This window comes from Barbus barbus (genome assembly GCF_936440315.1).
Source record: "Barbus barbus genome assembly, chromosome: 34".
Classification (NCBI taxonomy): Eukaryota; Metazoa; Chordata; class Actinopteri; order Cypriniformes; family Cyprinidae; genus Barbus; species Barbus barbus.
In genome coordinates this window covers 20,987,170-21,003,970 of record NC_136762.1, presented here as the reverse complement: position 1 = coordinate 21,003,970, position 16,801 = coordinate 20,987,170, and the positions used below count along the sequence as shown (strand labels likewise).

Here is a 16,801-nt window from a genome sequence, read left to right as displayed (position 1 = left end):
ATAGTGCTGCTACTATAGTATAGTGTAGTATTATAGTTTTGTATTATTTCTGTAATACTTATATTTTATTATAGTTGTTTTATTATTAAAATCATTCATTAGCTTTTATTTTTTACATTTTCTGTTTTCATTTTAGTTACATTTTTAGTAACTTTGGTATGTTTTTGTCATTTTATTAGTTTTCATTATTTTTCTTAATGTTTTTAATCTAATATTTATATTTCATTCTGTTTTATTTCAGCTTTATTTAATTTAAAATGTTTAGTTTTAGTAAATTATGCTTACCATGGTGATAACATTATTAAATATTTATTTTAATGAAAAATACTAAATAACTGGTAACGCAATTCAACCTTTCAGTTAGAAACCAAATTAATGAATAAATAAATAAATCCTTCATTAGAAACTTTTGTCCAAAAATATTTTTATCTTTTTGAATTATTTGATTTAATTTTTTATTTTATAATTCAAAATATAAATATAAAATATGTTTGTTACTGACTAGCATCTTATTTGTTTTCATAAGAAAAAACAACAATTATAACACCGGTCCTAATTCCGCCTCATGTTACATGGTGCTGTTATAATAAGTGTGTGAGCGCGCGCGCGCGTGCGTGTGTGTGTCCATGCGCGAGACTACAGAGGAGGGAGGAGAGACCGAGAACGGGAGAAGGGCCGCCATTATTGGGAATCTGAAAAAACACATTAACGCACTCATTCACACGCGCTCCGTCACTGAATTTCGCCTTTATGCTGGGAGAAGTCCTTTTTTCCGCTGGAGACTTGCGCTTTTACGCACAGAGCGCGTGCTGACGGCTGAAATGTGTGATAACATGGACAACTCGAGATGTTTTGGACACAACAAAGGAAATTATAAGTGCTCAAAAACAACGTGGTGAACCCAAGGGAAGACACAACGATACAAAGCTGTTTTTCCCTCTCTCTCTCCTTCAACGCCCCCGATCCTTTCCAACAAGAAACCAGTCTGTTTTTTCCTCGATGCTTTTTGTCTTTTGTGCTGCGTTTGTGAAGAGAAGCACATCAGATTGTTGAAAACTTTCAGAATACAGTCAGTCACTGAAAGAAGAGATTGTATTGCGATCGGACAGATGTTTATGGGACTACTGCTGGACTAGTGTTATTGTTATTCCTCATCTTGATGAATTTCTGAGCCGGTTTCTGCTGCTGCAGATAAAGGAGTGAAAGAGAAGAGAGAGGGAGGCATGCTGTGGTATGCACCAGTCTTTTTCTTTTCCTTCAGCTACATTTCCTAATGTGAAACTGGTTTGTGGCTATGCAAACAGCTATTTATTGAGGGGAAACTAGATGGGTGTTATTCTTTATAACTAAAACTGGTTTCCATGTGATATTTTGTTTCATATTCCTTCACCTAGATCAGGAGTTTGTTACATTGCCTTTAAACGTGTTCTCATATCTGTGCTCAGAAACCCAGTCTTGCAGCTGTCAGGCAGTATGTGGCAAGGTTTCAGAGCAGTATTTATGCTTTACATCTTTGAAACTAATTCCTGGTAAATGGTTTATGACAACCAAAGCCAGTTAAATCATAATCGTTGCTGGGTTTTGTGTAAACTGAGATGAGTCTGGCATCACCCAAATAAAGCACTGACGCTTTGACTCAGATCTGATACAGTGTTTATATGCACAACAATATTCAGAGTTTCATCATATTCTGTTTCTGTAAAAATTAGAACGAATGCCTAACTGGATTACGCCAAAATTCCAGTTAATTAAACGGAATTTTGAGTCACTCAGAATATCCAACAATTTCTTCACATCCACAGAAATGTATTTTTGGGTAATATCACTATTTTTTTTTTTGAAATATTGAATTAATTAGTTGCTGTCTAAAATGACTGTAATAGTAAATGGCCTGTCAAATATTTAATAAAAGAATGCGCTTGATTTGGATTATGAAGATTACATTATAAACGCCTTTTTCAGAACTAAGCGATATCTAAAATATAGACCTAGACCTTAATCAGAAAATGTTGTGCATGTAAAAGTGGTTACTTCTTATTAATCTTGAGCCTTTTTGGAACATTGTTTTTGAGGTATGGCAGTATAGTTCAGTTGTTCTCTGATTTTAACACTGTGCTTTGCTCCTAAATGACATTTTGTGTTACAGAGGGAAAAGAATACAGGAAGGTTTGACTTTATTTGAATAATCCTATAGTTGAGGACGTTCCTAAAACAGCTGGTAGTGACCTACTCCCTGTACGTTCTGGGGAACTGGTTTGAAGCCCGTTCCTGACCTATTGCACGATAGTTCAATATGACCAGAGAAGATAACATATACTGAACTTAAAAAAGCAGTGCAAATCTGTTATGTTCATTTATGTCACATATATCTTCGTGGGCTGAAGTTACATCAAACTGAGTAAGATACCCCAGGTGAAAAACAAGTACACTTCCATAATGTACTTAAAGTGCTCTATTTTCGTGCACTAATTTTGTACTTAATACACTAAAAATTATCCTTTAGTACTCCTTAAGATAAACTTAAGATCATCTAAGTGTACTCAACTGTGCTATTTTGAGACACCATGAATATGAACTAAAATGCACTTTTAGCATACTATCTTTGTATTTAAATAATGTATTTAGCTACCACTTGTAGTACACTTGAACCCATCTTTCATACACTAGTACACTCAAGTGTACTACAAGTGGTATGAAAGATGGGTTCAACCCTAACCCTAACCCTAACCCCTAACCCTAACCCTAAGTACAAAATTAGTGCGCGAAAATAGAGCACTTTAAGTGCATTATGGAAGTGTACTTGTTTTTCACCTGGGACAGCCCACTCAGACCCCTGGGTTTTCAGACCCCAGATATTACAGTGTTTTGCAGTAGGAACTAGCAAATTCCATATTGTAAGGCAATTAATTGGCCAATGTTCAATGCTTGGAGATTATTGGCATGGCTGGTTAATAGATGTAGTTTAAGAAGTAGAAGTAGCTGATTCATTTTTGATATTTCAAAAAATTCTTATTGTGAATTTGAGTTAATATTGCTTGCATTAGGCTTTATATATATATACATCTTTTAATTGGCTAATGCAGATGTCAGAATTACTAAATATCCTGTTAATAAGTATCCTATTAATTGACTTGCATGGCTGATATATTGATATCAGTACACATGATACGCTTGCCAATCCTTTTCAGATTATTCTTTATCTAGCTGTCGTAAATTCCTGCCTATACTTTATCTACACGTTGATTTAAATATTTCAAATTGGTGTTTGTGTGTTTTTAGACTGCTGTTCAACATCAGATGTGCAATAGATTAGACTGTGGTCCTTAGCTGAAACCTTTTAGTGATGTGTTGACTTCCTGTATTCAGGGGCATCAGTTTTAACCCCACTTGACAACGTAATATCAATTGAATCGTACTGTTATTTCTTCAGTGAAGACTTGAAAGATGCACAAGAATATCAGCAAGTCAGACGGTGAGGAATTTGTTGACGATGCTTGATTGAGTAAAAATTAGTCGGTATTCCTCAGATAAAGTCATGTAAAAAAGGGTTGGAATGTCTGTTCAGTCAAACTCTGGGGCCATTTCCCATCGGAGTATTGGCAGAAAAACTCATTTCAGTTATTATTTGGCACTTTTCCAGGACATTTAAAGGGATTGTTCACCCTAAAATTAAAACGCTGTCATCATTTCCTCACTATCATGTCATTCCAAACCTGACTTTCTTTCATCTGTGGAACACAAAAGGTGATATTTCAACACATTCCAAATGCCATTCGTAACTATTTTACGTTTTTACATTTAGTGGCTAAATTGCATTTCATTGCATTTTAATCTGTTTGCGCCCAACTTACATTTACAGGTGGGCCTTCATGATTTTTTCTAAAAATTATACATACAATACAAATTACTTTGTACGAAATCACCATCTCCAAATAGTGCACCGAATACATTTTCTTATGAGTTTTGGTTGGATAGGTTGAAATGAAAGCCAATGGGGTCCAATGTTGTTTGGACCCTTTCATTCTTTAAAATAGCTTTGCCTTTTTGTGTCAGTCATACAGGTTTGGATCGACATAAGTGAGTAAATGATGGCTGAACTAACCCTTTAAGATATTTGTACCAGATAAGGTGCACAGAGTCAGTAAATGAGGCATTGTGTTCATTTACTTGGTTGTCTGTGAGTAAATATCACTCGAGAGTGCTTATCAACAGAAGTGTCAGTTGATTCTCTTTTGGTGGCTTGCTGGAAGTACATTCCTCTAAACGGTGTACTTTGATGGCATGTGCTTGTATTCCTATACATGCTTAATAAAGCTCATACTTGTTACACTGCTTTCCTGTTACAAAGCCAGAACTTTAGAGACTTTAAATTGTTCAAGTGAAGCGTGTGTTCTTTCCTATGATCTTTCATCTCTGAATGCAGACCCCACGACCCCTCGGAGCCCCTTAGCTGAAATGTGAAGAATGCAGGCGGATTCAGCGTTATCAAACTCTTTGGGCTTCAAGCACAACTGCCATGCTTCTCCTCCCCTTGCATGTGGTCTGAGTAAGGAGATCACCCAAAAATGATAATTCTGTAATTTACTCACCCTCATGCCGTTCCAAACCTTTATGGCGACACACTTTCATTGTATGGAAAAGAGCAGCCTGGACATTCTGCTAGATAACTGCTTTTCTGGACGCAAGAATGTTTGGAAAAACATGAGTGTGATAATGATGATTGTCATTTTTGGGCGAGTTTCCCCCATGACTGCTTTGGAATTCAGTGCAGAAACTGAAGTCATTTGTTATTGTGTCTTGTCTCCATAACTTTGAACAGGTAGACAAAAGTCAGAGAGACATGATTGCAATCTGTTGTCGGAGCGGCTTTGCTTTCCCAGAAATTCACAAACATTTTGAGCCGGCCGATGGAAACGCTTGATAAACGTCATGGGCTTATGAGAGTTTAATCTCTCATTCCTCAGCCCTGTTCGCTTTACCTCGAATATATATTTCAGCTGACGTGAGCCAGTCACCATCTATGCAGTCCAGTCCAGGCATCGTATGCGTTATTTTGGAGCCGCAGCAGTAGATTTGGCCATAATAAGCGTGATATTTCGTCATTTGTACTTGACATATGTATTAATGGGGATATTTGCTGGACAAGCACACCCTCTAAATGCTTTCCACCTTTGCTAATATTTGTGTGATTTGCACGAACAGAAGCGTCTGTGATCTATCTAAGCCCTTTTGCTGTGCCTTCAGCGCTAGCCACTGTTCATCTGCCAAATGTCTGGCCCATAAGACCTGTCCACTTGCCAAACATTACAGAAAGGGTGATTGGTAATTTAATCCTTCTCATTTATTTTTCCAGTTCCATTTTCTCTCTGAATTCAGCATGTCACGACTGAATAATTAGTTGAGCTTGCTAAGGCAAGCATCACTATTGCTCATACTCATAGGGTTGGGATTTAAACAAACCCTTAGCCTTAGCAACCACCCTGAAACAATGTTGGGTGTATAGTGTTGCTACAAATAGCAAAGATATGTTTCTCAGTAGTAGCATTGCTAGTTTTGAAATAATGTAGGTTTTTAGTGGCAAACCTATTTTACTAATTAAGTATTTAAAAATTTAGTTTTAATTTTATCAAGCAATATTTACTAAATGAAGTTGTGTGTTGTTTTTTCTGTCAGCTGTTAATAAATGAACTAGTGATGTCTGATTTGAGAACATCTTTTTTTTCAGTCAGTTCTTTTCAGTAAATCAGTTTGTTGATTTCACATTAAGTTTAAATGTAGAAAGTTACCTTTGCCATGTATTTTATTTTATAAGTAGCTACTTTCTTTAAGTTAAACGTTCTTTTAGCTTAGCTTATAGCTAATTTTTCAACCAATCTGAACACCTTGCACTGTAAAAAAAAAAGAAAAAAAAGTTGAGCCAACTTAAAATTTTAAGGCATCCAGCGTCAGCAGATTTTTGAGTTCTCTCAACTTATTGTTGTATAAACTTAAAACAACAAGTTGAGAAAACTCAAAAATCTGATGATAATTTTAAGTTGGGTCAACTTTTTTTATTCCACAGTGTAGTAACCACATAACAAAACCTTGGCAGTAATTATGGACCAAAATAAAATTTAACGAAATGAAAGTTATTACGTCTATAATTTAAACTGAAAATAATATTTTTCGTAATTAAATTTAGATAATTTAATAATTACGCGCAGTATGCTGTCCATAGTTTAGTTTTTCTGGTAATATGCCACCAAATTTTAAAAGAAATTTCAAATTTGTCACATATTTTACAAATTGTAGATATTGCTACTCTACTATTTTTGGTAATTGTGAAGTTGCTGATATATTTAACCGTCATAGCTTATCCATATTGTGAGATTAGGGCTGCAACGATTCCTCGAGTAACTCGAGTAACTCGATTACAAAAAATTATCGAGGCAAATTCCTCTGCCTCGAAGCCTCTTTTAAATAATTTTAAAGCTCACATCACGTTCTTTCGCAATTATTATTTTTTGTATGACACAACGCGCTTACGTCACCCAAAAAGCGGAAGGAGACGCAAGTCGTTAGCGGTGTTTTGATTTGAGAGCGCGGGCAGCAAAATGGAAGATGAGAGCGGTAACAATGAGCAAAGAGAAGACTCAAACAAGAGAAAACGACAGAAAATGTCCAAGGTTTGGGATCATTTCAAATTGAAAAGTAAAGAGAACGCCTTGGTGTGTGTGTATATTGCAAGATCGAGCTAGCATACCACAACAGCACGTCGTCCATGCTACAGCATCTAAACAGAAAGCATCCACTCTACTCAAAGACCGGAGGACCGTCACCCGAGACAAGGTAATAAATTCAATGTAGCGTTAAATCAATGTGATTGCTAGTCGAGAGGAAGGCTGTTAAATAATGTACGTTAATTATGTAAGGGATAAACCACAACGGCCAGTGCAATTTAGTGAAAATATACCGCACGACGTTGTGATGTGTGATGCGGTCACGACGTGCCGTGGAGGTGTGGTATATTTTCATAGAATTGCACTGGCCGTCATGGTTTATCCCTTACATAATAAACGTACATTATTTAACAGCTGTGGTATAAGGCAACTAACCAATGGAAATAATTTACTGTCAAAAAAGTTGTGAATGGCTTTTACGATGAAACATACTATATACTTTCAGGGCTAGATTACAGCATGACCCATACACAAAATAAATATATTTGAAATATGTTTTCACAATATATCTGAAATATATTTTTTGGAATATATGCAAATATTCGAAATTGGCCCAATAAACATATTTTAGTTATATTTCAGAATATATTTCAAAATGATAAATATAAGTGAACAACAATGCAAATATATTTCAGATATATTGTGAAAACATATTTCAAACATATTTCTTTTGTGTATGGGGAAACCTGTTGTGCATTTTAATAAGCTAAATTGCTTTTCCTATTTTTCTCCCTCTCAGCACTTCACAACGGAGTATGGACAGCTTTGTTCGCCCAGCTCAGTCATGCACTGTTCAAATGTTGAAGTTTGAATAAATATTTTTATTTTTTTGAGAAATAAAAGCCAAATGCTTGATCATTTTACAGCCACATCATTTTCGTTATGCATTATTTGTTTTGGTTGTTTAAAAACACAAAAAAAGTTTTTATCCGATTACTCGATTAATCGATCGATTAAGTGCTAGATTAATCGAGTACAAAAAGAATCGATAGCTGCAGCCCTATGTGAGATAGACGATGACAGTCAAAATGCGTCATTAGAGAAGCATAACTCTTTTGGTCAATAATTTCGGCCCCCTTTTTTGACTAAATACTTTGGGTTGCTGATGTTTCACTACATGGCAAACTACCTCAACACTAGCATGCTAGCAGGGAGTTTCCCCAGTCAAGTGCCGGTTTCTAATGTAAAAATGTAGTCATGTCCTTGCGTTAATTATATCCTAAGATTGTTTATCGTAAACAGTATTTGGTTCCGACGTCTGCTCTCTTACAGAGGAATCTGAGCTTTATATAAGCTGCAGAGTCTTTGTGTTTGTATGGAAAACAAGCAGATGGCTGAGTTGTGGCCGCTACAAGCATTGACCAGCTATGGCACTGTGACACAGTCTTAGTTTCCACAGGATTGTTATGTTTCTCAGAGTGACCTAAAAGTCATATTAACGCAGGCAGTCGTTGTTTTGAGGCCATTTGCGGCAAGTAGGGATGCCAATTTTCGATTATTTCCACAATCGATCGCCGTTTAAATTAACGATAAATTAATCGATTAATCGTTAACATTAATACTGCAAAATGCAGTTGTAATATGTCGTAGGAACGAATTAACAAGTTTGTATGAATGAATAGCCTATAGTATGTGTCCTGCTCGCGTGAGTGCGCAGCCCTGTCAAAGCGAAGTGCCCGATATGCAGCAATTATCTAGGGAAATTATAATTGAACATGACTTATTACTACATTTCAATTAGGGCTGTGTATTGGCAAGAATCTTACGATACGCATCACGATACAGGGGTTGCAATACGATATATTGCGATTAGTGATCGACCGATATTGATTTTTTTTTATTACCGATACCAATTATTTGCATGTCTATGTGCCCGATAACCGATATGCAGAACCGATATTTATTTACTGTTATAAAGTAAATAAATGACTGCGTGAAGTAAGTCCATACTTCACTTTGGTTTTTCCTCCTTTCAGTCATCTTAACAAAAAATGTTTTGAGAATTAGCAGTCTTTCATGCAGGGCTCTAGACTCATTCTTCCCACTGATCTCACTTTTGCGCACGAGCACATAATTTGGTTGCAATTTGTTTTTTGTTTTTTGTTTTTGCTACAACATTTGATTAATCAATGCATGCTGATGAACTTTTATCATAGTTTATAGTTATATGGTAACGAAAGTTTTCAACATTCAACTCGTTCTTTTTCATCTGTATTATTTGTGATTTAAATTTTGTGAACAGGAATTCCTTTTTTCGTGCGCTTTTTACTTTCAAATTAGCGATCTTGGTGTCACATTTTACAAGAAAAGATCATTGTCTGTTTTGCTTATATCTATACACCTTTAACTTTTTAAGACTAAAACAAAAGATGGATTCATTGTTATTCTTAATTAACAACAATAAAACAGTACGTTGACAATGACAAACTCTTACATAACATTTATCAACAAAAACGAATAAGACGAGGCATGGCATAGGACACACCACATGCTGTACTATATACCTAGTATATTACAGAATGTTTAGCAAACTCTGAGGAAGCAAATAAATATTAATATATATATTTTTTTAATTAAGGAAAGCCTCCATAGCATAACCTGAGGTAAACAGCAAAGATAACAAGCTTCTCAAAACGAAAACAAAAAGAAAAGTAAAACTAAACTGGCTGTAGCTGACAGGACTTGCATGTTTTTTCTACAAGAATACCACCACGTTCACCTTCTCTGGTTTAAGAAGCGGTCTTTTACTTTAGTTTGAAAACAAATCCATCCGTTGCGCTCCATCCGCGACGCGCACCTTCGCGCTCGTGCTGACGCGGCGAGTATAAACCAGGCTCTACCCACTAAGCGCTCGAGCTGAAAGCACCTCTCTTCACGTGATCAGTGAAATCTGACTCCTGCTATAATGTGCTGCGGCTGGCAGCGCGCGCTGTATGAAGCAGACGCTTTGGAGCAGTGCAGACCTGGCACTCGTACAAATGCGACCACGTCAAATTTTAACTCGCAAACAATTACCATTTTGGTCGCAGTCTAGAGCCCTGTCATGTTCAATTTAATCTTCGTATTACAACAATAAAAAACATTTTATTTATAAAAAGCTTTAGCAGCAACACTAATATTAGCAGTAAGCAAAATGAACATAGAAAGTCTAATGTTTTCAAATGGAGAAAATAAAGGAAAGGAGTCATATCAACTTAATTTTTAACTACAGTTTTAGTAGGTTTATAAGCTGTTTAATAGGATAAAGAGTGAAGAATAATTCACTGTATAATGTTAATTCACGGAATAATATTCGCTGGAATATTGGAATATAACAAGCATTGTATTTTATTGCATTTCTCAACTGGCATGCTCTAAATTATGCTGCTGACAGCGCGGTTTATCTATGCCTTTACACAGAACTATAGGCTACTCAAACTGCGATCGATCGCGGAGATAATAAATAATTAATTTCCATAGAGTTGTATTAATTTAGATGTTTATAAACTAAATAATGGTTATATAGTAAGTGTTAATACAATTTAGGGTGCTTCAAAAAAGTGAATCTTGTTAAAAGTTACATGCGGTGGCCGTGCTGAGCATTTCTTGAGCATCAACCCGCTGAGTGAACTGCAATATGAAAGCGGCTTCACGAGACTAATGATGAGCATATAGACAACAGAGAGAGAATTACATTCAATGCTTTTCTTTCCAACATGCAATCATTCATGGCTGTATTATTTCATTCATGCAAAGTTACGTCTTTATTGGGAGAGGACTTGACGGATTATCTATGTGACTCCGACTTCACGAGACTAATAGACCACAGAGAGAATTAAATTCAGCGCTTTTATTTCCACCATGTGCTAATTCATGGCTGTGTTATTTCAGGCAAAGTTATATCTTTATAGGGACAGGGCTTGACAGAGTATCTTATTTATCATATTTCTTAGAGCCAAGTTGCATTTAAACTATATATCAGGCATTTATGTAATACATCTAATTTGTGCATTAATGCCTGTAATATTAAATAGTTTACTAACTACAGCAAATCAAGTACCTGCACGCCGTTGCTGTCTCATCTCCCCTCAGATGCGCTGCAATTGCGATCCTGCGCGAAATTCTGAAAACGTCCACAAGATGGCGGTGTTTATCGGGGAATCCGATATTACAAAACCGATATTCGATTATGGAAAAATGCTTAAATATCGGGAAAAATATCGGTAAATCGATATATCGGTCGATCTCTAATTGCGATACATTGCAATACTGTAAGCAAGGCGATATATTGGGATATTTCTTATTTTAGGAATAGGATATATATTTTTTAGGAAAGCTGTCATTAAGAGCACACCACTATATGCAAACCTTAGCAATAAATAAATAATTAAAATTAGTTTAACCAGAACACACTGCAGAACACACTGGGATCTGCATTTGCTATAATCAGTCCCTATAACATTCAACATTACTGAACCACTTTGTGTGCAGTACGAATAAAGCGGGAAATATTCAAGTGCTTGCATGATTCTTTAGTTAAATGTATGTATAAAATGCATTTTATAAAAAGATTAAAAATATATATATATATATTTATAGACTCTACGTTAAAGGTTCACAGTTTAAGTTTACAATTGTGACATACAATGTCATAACATTTGATCTGAACAAAAAATGACATCTGCTTAATATCAATGAAAAATAAAGTGCTTGCAGGATTCCTAAAGAAAAGAAAACAATTGTAAAACAATCAAATAAATACAGATGTTAAACATTCTCAGAACTTTTCAACTTGGATTTCACAGGTTTTTCAGTTTGTATTTATATTCTGCGTGGAACCGGCGAGACCGCGACGCGAGCACCGCCCCAACTGCACAAAACGCCCCCCAATTACGAGAGAAAGCTGCAGCTGCACAGCGACTCTACCACCCGCCGCGCAAAGGCTCTTCAACACGGGACGCGGTAAGCGGCAGAACCGAGATTGCGCTCGCGCCGCGGTCCCGGGGCGGACATTACCACAAAAGCCCAAATGGTGCCACACTTCAGCTTTGTACATCGAAACGAGAACTGGAACAACTCTTTCATCCTCCATTACTGGCAGCGAACTATATTAACGCTAACATTAGTGGAGTGCCCTGATGCTAGTATTTCCTGTCACTGTTTAAGTTCAGAGATGAAGACTAGCGGTCAGGATATGAACTCAAAACTAAACAACTGCCATGAATCTTGTATGATTTTTATTATTATTATTTTTTTTTATATTGATATTCCGTTTTGGAGAATCGATACAGTATCGGCAAACAAAATATTGTGATACTCGCGTGTATCGATATTTTCTTACACTCCTAATTTCAATACAAAAGAACTTTGTATTGTATCTGTTTTAATGTACTTTTAAAGTTTGGATCACATTAAAAGCGTAGTTTGTACATTGGTAAATTATTTCCGTGTAAGATCCAGCCCCTTCACCGTCACTCACAGAGTTTGCACATGATTTGCGCTTGAGCCGCACGCACCCCAAAATGAAACCGCTTAATCGACCATCGATAGCCTTTATCGATTACATCACTTATTGACAATTAATCGATCGTCGATTAATCGTTGACATCCCTAGCCACAAGAATGAAACCCTGAACGGTTTTTGAGTATGCCTTTGTTTTTGATGTGAAGGAAAAAGTGAGCATGAGTTGAGAATTGGGTTGTGTTTGATAATGTAAAGAGCTAATTATAACTGGTTTAGCATGCGCTCCCTAGATTACACCACTTCTGCTCTGAATTACTGCCTTGTTTGAGTTTGGATTACAAGGAAAGGAAACTGCCATTTTCTAATGAGTATTCAAATTTCCATGAGGAAATCTGCTCCTAACACCCCCTCCCCCCCTTGTTGTTTTTCTTGACATGAGGCATTTGATCAGAGTGGGCAACAATGAGAGAGTCTCTGTAGGGTAAGAAATGCTGCATTAAACATGGTTGCAAATTACCCAGAAACCACCAGTAGAGTCTAGATGTCCTGGAATTGATAAGAAAATGACTCAATGACTGATGAAAGTTTAATTTGCGCTCAGGAGAAATTAACACATTGTCGTGGGTTTTGAGAGGGGGCGACAACCCTCGCATCTACAGCAGGCAGCTATCTATTGTCAGAGAGTTTCGAATCGCCCGCTATAGCACTTTGCCACAATGGCCTGTCACATTGTTTTAAAGAATGGTGTCCATGGTGATGAAGTTCCTGGATGTTCTTTTGTGACCTTTGCTATCAGCAGTTCTGCTTTAGTTTCCTAGGCTGCTCTCAAATCAAGTCTCCTCTATTTATATAGCGCTTTATACAGATTTTATACAGAAGCATCTATTACAGATGTTTCAAAAAAGCTTTAAAGTGATAAACAAGAAAATTATGATTCAAATTAAGTTCAATTCTTCTCAACTCTCTGAGTAAGGAGGCCTACTTTTAAATAAATACATCCAAAAAAATTTGCTATATTGAGTGTATGTGTATAGTATTGGTTTAAATCTTCCTGGGAAGTTTGTATTTACAATTTGGGAAGTCGTACTAATGACATCAAATGAGTTTGGTCTGTGCAAGATGGCTGTGTACCTTTTCTACTACAAATTCAACTATATTTTTTAATTCTACTCCTACAAATTAAATGTGCATCTTTTTATTTAATTTACGAATGTGCTGTGAATCCAGTTGTATTGTATCATATTTTGCACATGCAACTTAGCTAGTTGTATTGTAAATTTAAAAACAAATAATAATAGTTTCATTTATTTTGACAAATTGCACTGCATTTATGGAATCAGTAACATTTTCAAACCTTCAAACTCTGAAACTCTGGGCTTTAAAGAGTTTTTCATATACAAAAACATAACTACAATAAATATTTCCAACACTACTTGAATGTACTATATGAATGGAATCTGGATGTACTACATTTGTCATGTGACCTACCCTCGTCAGTTAAGTCGCTTCAATGCCATTCACAACTCCTCTACAGTGGGATAGTAAAGTGTCCATTTGATGAGCATTTTAGAAGCTCACCGGATATAGGATGTCATTCAGGAACTTTTTTCCTGCTGTTTTATGAATACTGTGAATTCAGATTACTACTGTTTTGCTATCTAGTAAAGAAGTGAGCAATTTTGGATGCAGCCCAGCATCAATGTACAAAAGCTCTCTTGAAATGGTTTAGTGTTGTATATTAATAAAGCGGCCTCCCAACCCTTTCCCTGGTGACTGTTCCCAGAAACTGCATTGGCTCGTGCGGATCAGCAATGTACATTGTCAATAATCAGTCTCTCTGCGGTCTCCAGCCACTCCTGTGGCCTTGAATGCAGCTCTCGGTGACTCAGCATTTTACCTACAGATGAGAGCATCTGCAAAACGAGAGAGAGACAAGCAGAAACAGAGCAAAGATGGCCCACAGGAAGAACTTTCTGTAACATTCAGGAATTTCACCTCCCACAGACATAGCGGCCTCCTGCCAAACTGAAGCTATTTCTCCTTGCGTGTGGATTTCTGGGCTTTGGGTATGTGAGTGTTTGGTTCACACCAAGGCAGAGAAATACGAGTTGATCATCGCCACGGCCTCCTCCCACTCGCCACAGTCTTTTGCTTTATGACATGTTTTGGTGTCTCCAGTTTTTGCTGTTTTTATATTATAGGGAAGAAAACACTCGGCATGTGACTTCCAAAGAAGACTTTTTTTTGGTCTCCCTTCTTTGTTTGACTTTTCAGCCTCCATTTCCTCTGGAGTTGCCCTTGCAGTTTTTGTCGCTACTTTGCGATTGTTGGGATTCCCCTCTTTCCTTCAGCCGCACTCAGTTTCCTGCAGGATGTCCACCAGAGATGCCCCTGGTAGGGGGTAAGTAAAAAAACAAGTAGAGAAGGGTTGTAGACTGCCGTATGAAAGAGCTTAGCTGGATGTTAGGCCTCTCAGTGGGGGATGAACATTATTACATACCTCCGTTCCTTCGGCTATAATTTGCTAACGGTCAACGCATCATCAAAATTAAAAACGTGTGCTTCGTTTGGCATCCATTTTATGGGTCAACGATGTGCTCTTCTTACAAAAATATAGTAAAAATGCAATTTATTGGCTTAATTACAATCTTCTGTAATGAACATGTGGTTTGTCTCTGTATTATATAATCGCATATGTCAGTGTGGTGCAACTGATATATTGACAAAATAATGTTATTAAAACAATGTAAACCTGATGTGGTTCAAGTAGGCTTCATCTTTTATTATTCATTTGAAAAACCCTTACCTGGAGTCATTTGGTGTGACCAACAATGTCATGGGGTCCAACCAACATGCAGACAAATGCAGAATATAAAAGACTCTGTCAAGGCCAGCAATGCTCTTAAAATATATAATTTCACCTTGTTATATAAAATAAGGCTATATATCTATATATCATGTTGTAAAATTCCATATGGTGTGACTTCTCTAAATCTTAATGACATTTATAAATGAATAATTCATAACATTTATAAAAATACTATTACTACTACTGCAAAAAAATATATGGGGTTAGTTTAATATTCATTTTCATTTTTTTTTGTGTGAAAAAAAAAACTTTTATTCAGCAAGGACACATTACATTCTTGATATGTGACACTGAAGTATTTTATACCAATATAGTTTTTATGCATATTTTAATGTTACAAAAATGATTTAAAATACATGCAGTTATCCTTTACATTAAAGAATCCTGACAAAAACAAAACAATGTATCACAGTTTCCACAAAGATATTAAGAAGCACAACTTTCAGCATTAATAATAATGTTTACAGAAATGGAAATGCTTCTTAGAATAACCAGCATATTAAAATAACTTGTTAGTTTTTTATTAATGGTTACACCACATATTAACTTTTCTTAAATATGGAATTGTAAGTTTTTCAAAACTTTAAAGTTTTTAATATTCTAATAGCTTCTAAGATACTAGAGTTTTTTTTTTTTAATTTTTATCATTGACTCTAGTACGTCACTGATGTGTGCAAGTAGAGCTCCAAAGAGCACAAGCAGGCGCTCGTAAGTGAACCTTCCTGATTATGACTTCATCAGATAAAAAGAAATTACATTACATTTACCGTTTAGAAACACTTTCATTGCTTAAACTGTGACTCGCATTTCCACCTGCCAGGCAGAAACGGAGGGAGAGAGTCGTTGCAGTGTAACGTATAATTAGATATGGCAGGTTTAATCATGAGAAGATGAGCAGTCATGAGAGAAGGGGGTTTGAAAATGCCCAAATGTGTGAAAGAGTGAAGGCATGATGCTATCATGAGTTCCTGCAGTGGTCCTCTAATCACACTTCCCTCTTCCCATCTCTTTACGTCTGTGCTTAAACTCCGGCAGGTGCCCAGGGTGCCGGAAGGCCAGCACCTTGTCAGAAGCTGTTAGATGAGGCTGTCTGCTCGCAGAAACTTCGTTACCATTGCAGTGGCCTTTAACACTGCCCAGTGCTTACTGAGCGAATTCAGTCACCACAAGGGTGGAGTGAAGCAATTGGTCGTCTTGAAATGACCTCGGAGGCAGACAGTGTTTGAATAAAATTAGGGCTGGAAAGAGAGGAGTCAGTCTGAGTAATACACACAACTGTTGCACAGGTCTCCAAGCTGCCTTGAGTTTTGGTCTGATTTACTGTTGTTTGGCAAATTTTTGTGGTCGAAATCCAGTCATTTCAACAGGAATGAAAATGCATGCACGAGGGTGAAAGATTTCCTGACGCAGATTTAGCAAGTAGTGAATTTGCCAGGTTGACCAACCAAAAACTACTTGAACTATATTCAAAGTGACTTCTCTGTGAGCTGTGCTTTGCACATTGCTATTGACAATAGACCATTTTTGCCTGCAAAATTTCCCTTATGTGACTAAATACTTACTAGAATTGTAATATAATTACTGTACATAAACCACATAACAAAATCAACAAGTCAGTGGTGCAACTAGTCTTAAGGTCTTAAGGAGGACCTGTTCATTTTGGTTAGGGATGGGTCACAATAGTCAACTAGACCGCTGAATAGTTGACAAATGTATCCATTTTATTATTATTATTTTTAATTTTAGTTTTGATATTTTAGCGGTGATGCT

General features: G+C 36.5%; 1 protein-coding gene across 2 annotated transcripts in view; it reads left to right on the top strand.

The window, feature by feature from the left end:
- arhgap35a (Rho GTPase activating protein 35a) overlaps positions 1–16,801 on the top strand; it is an 88,956-nt gene that overhangs the window by 1,989 nt on the left and 70,166 nt on the right. The window contains exon 1 of one of the 2 annotated variants that reach the window (XM_079392353.1): positions 621–1,231. The exons of the other annotated variant lie outside the window; for it this stretch is intronic. The gene's annotated coding sequence lies outside the window, so the exon portion shown is untranslated. Of the gene's footprint in view, positions 1–620; positions 1,232–16,801 lie in introns of those variants that run through there. 2 annotated transcript variants of the gene reach the window in all.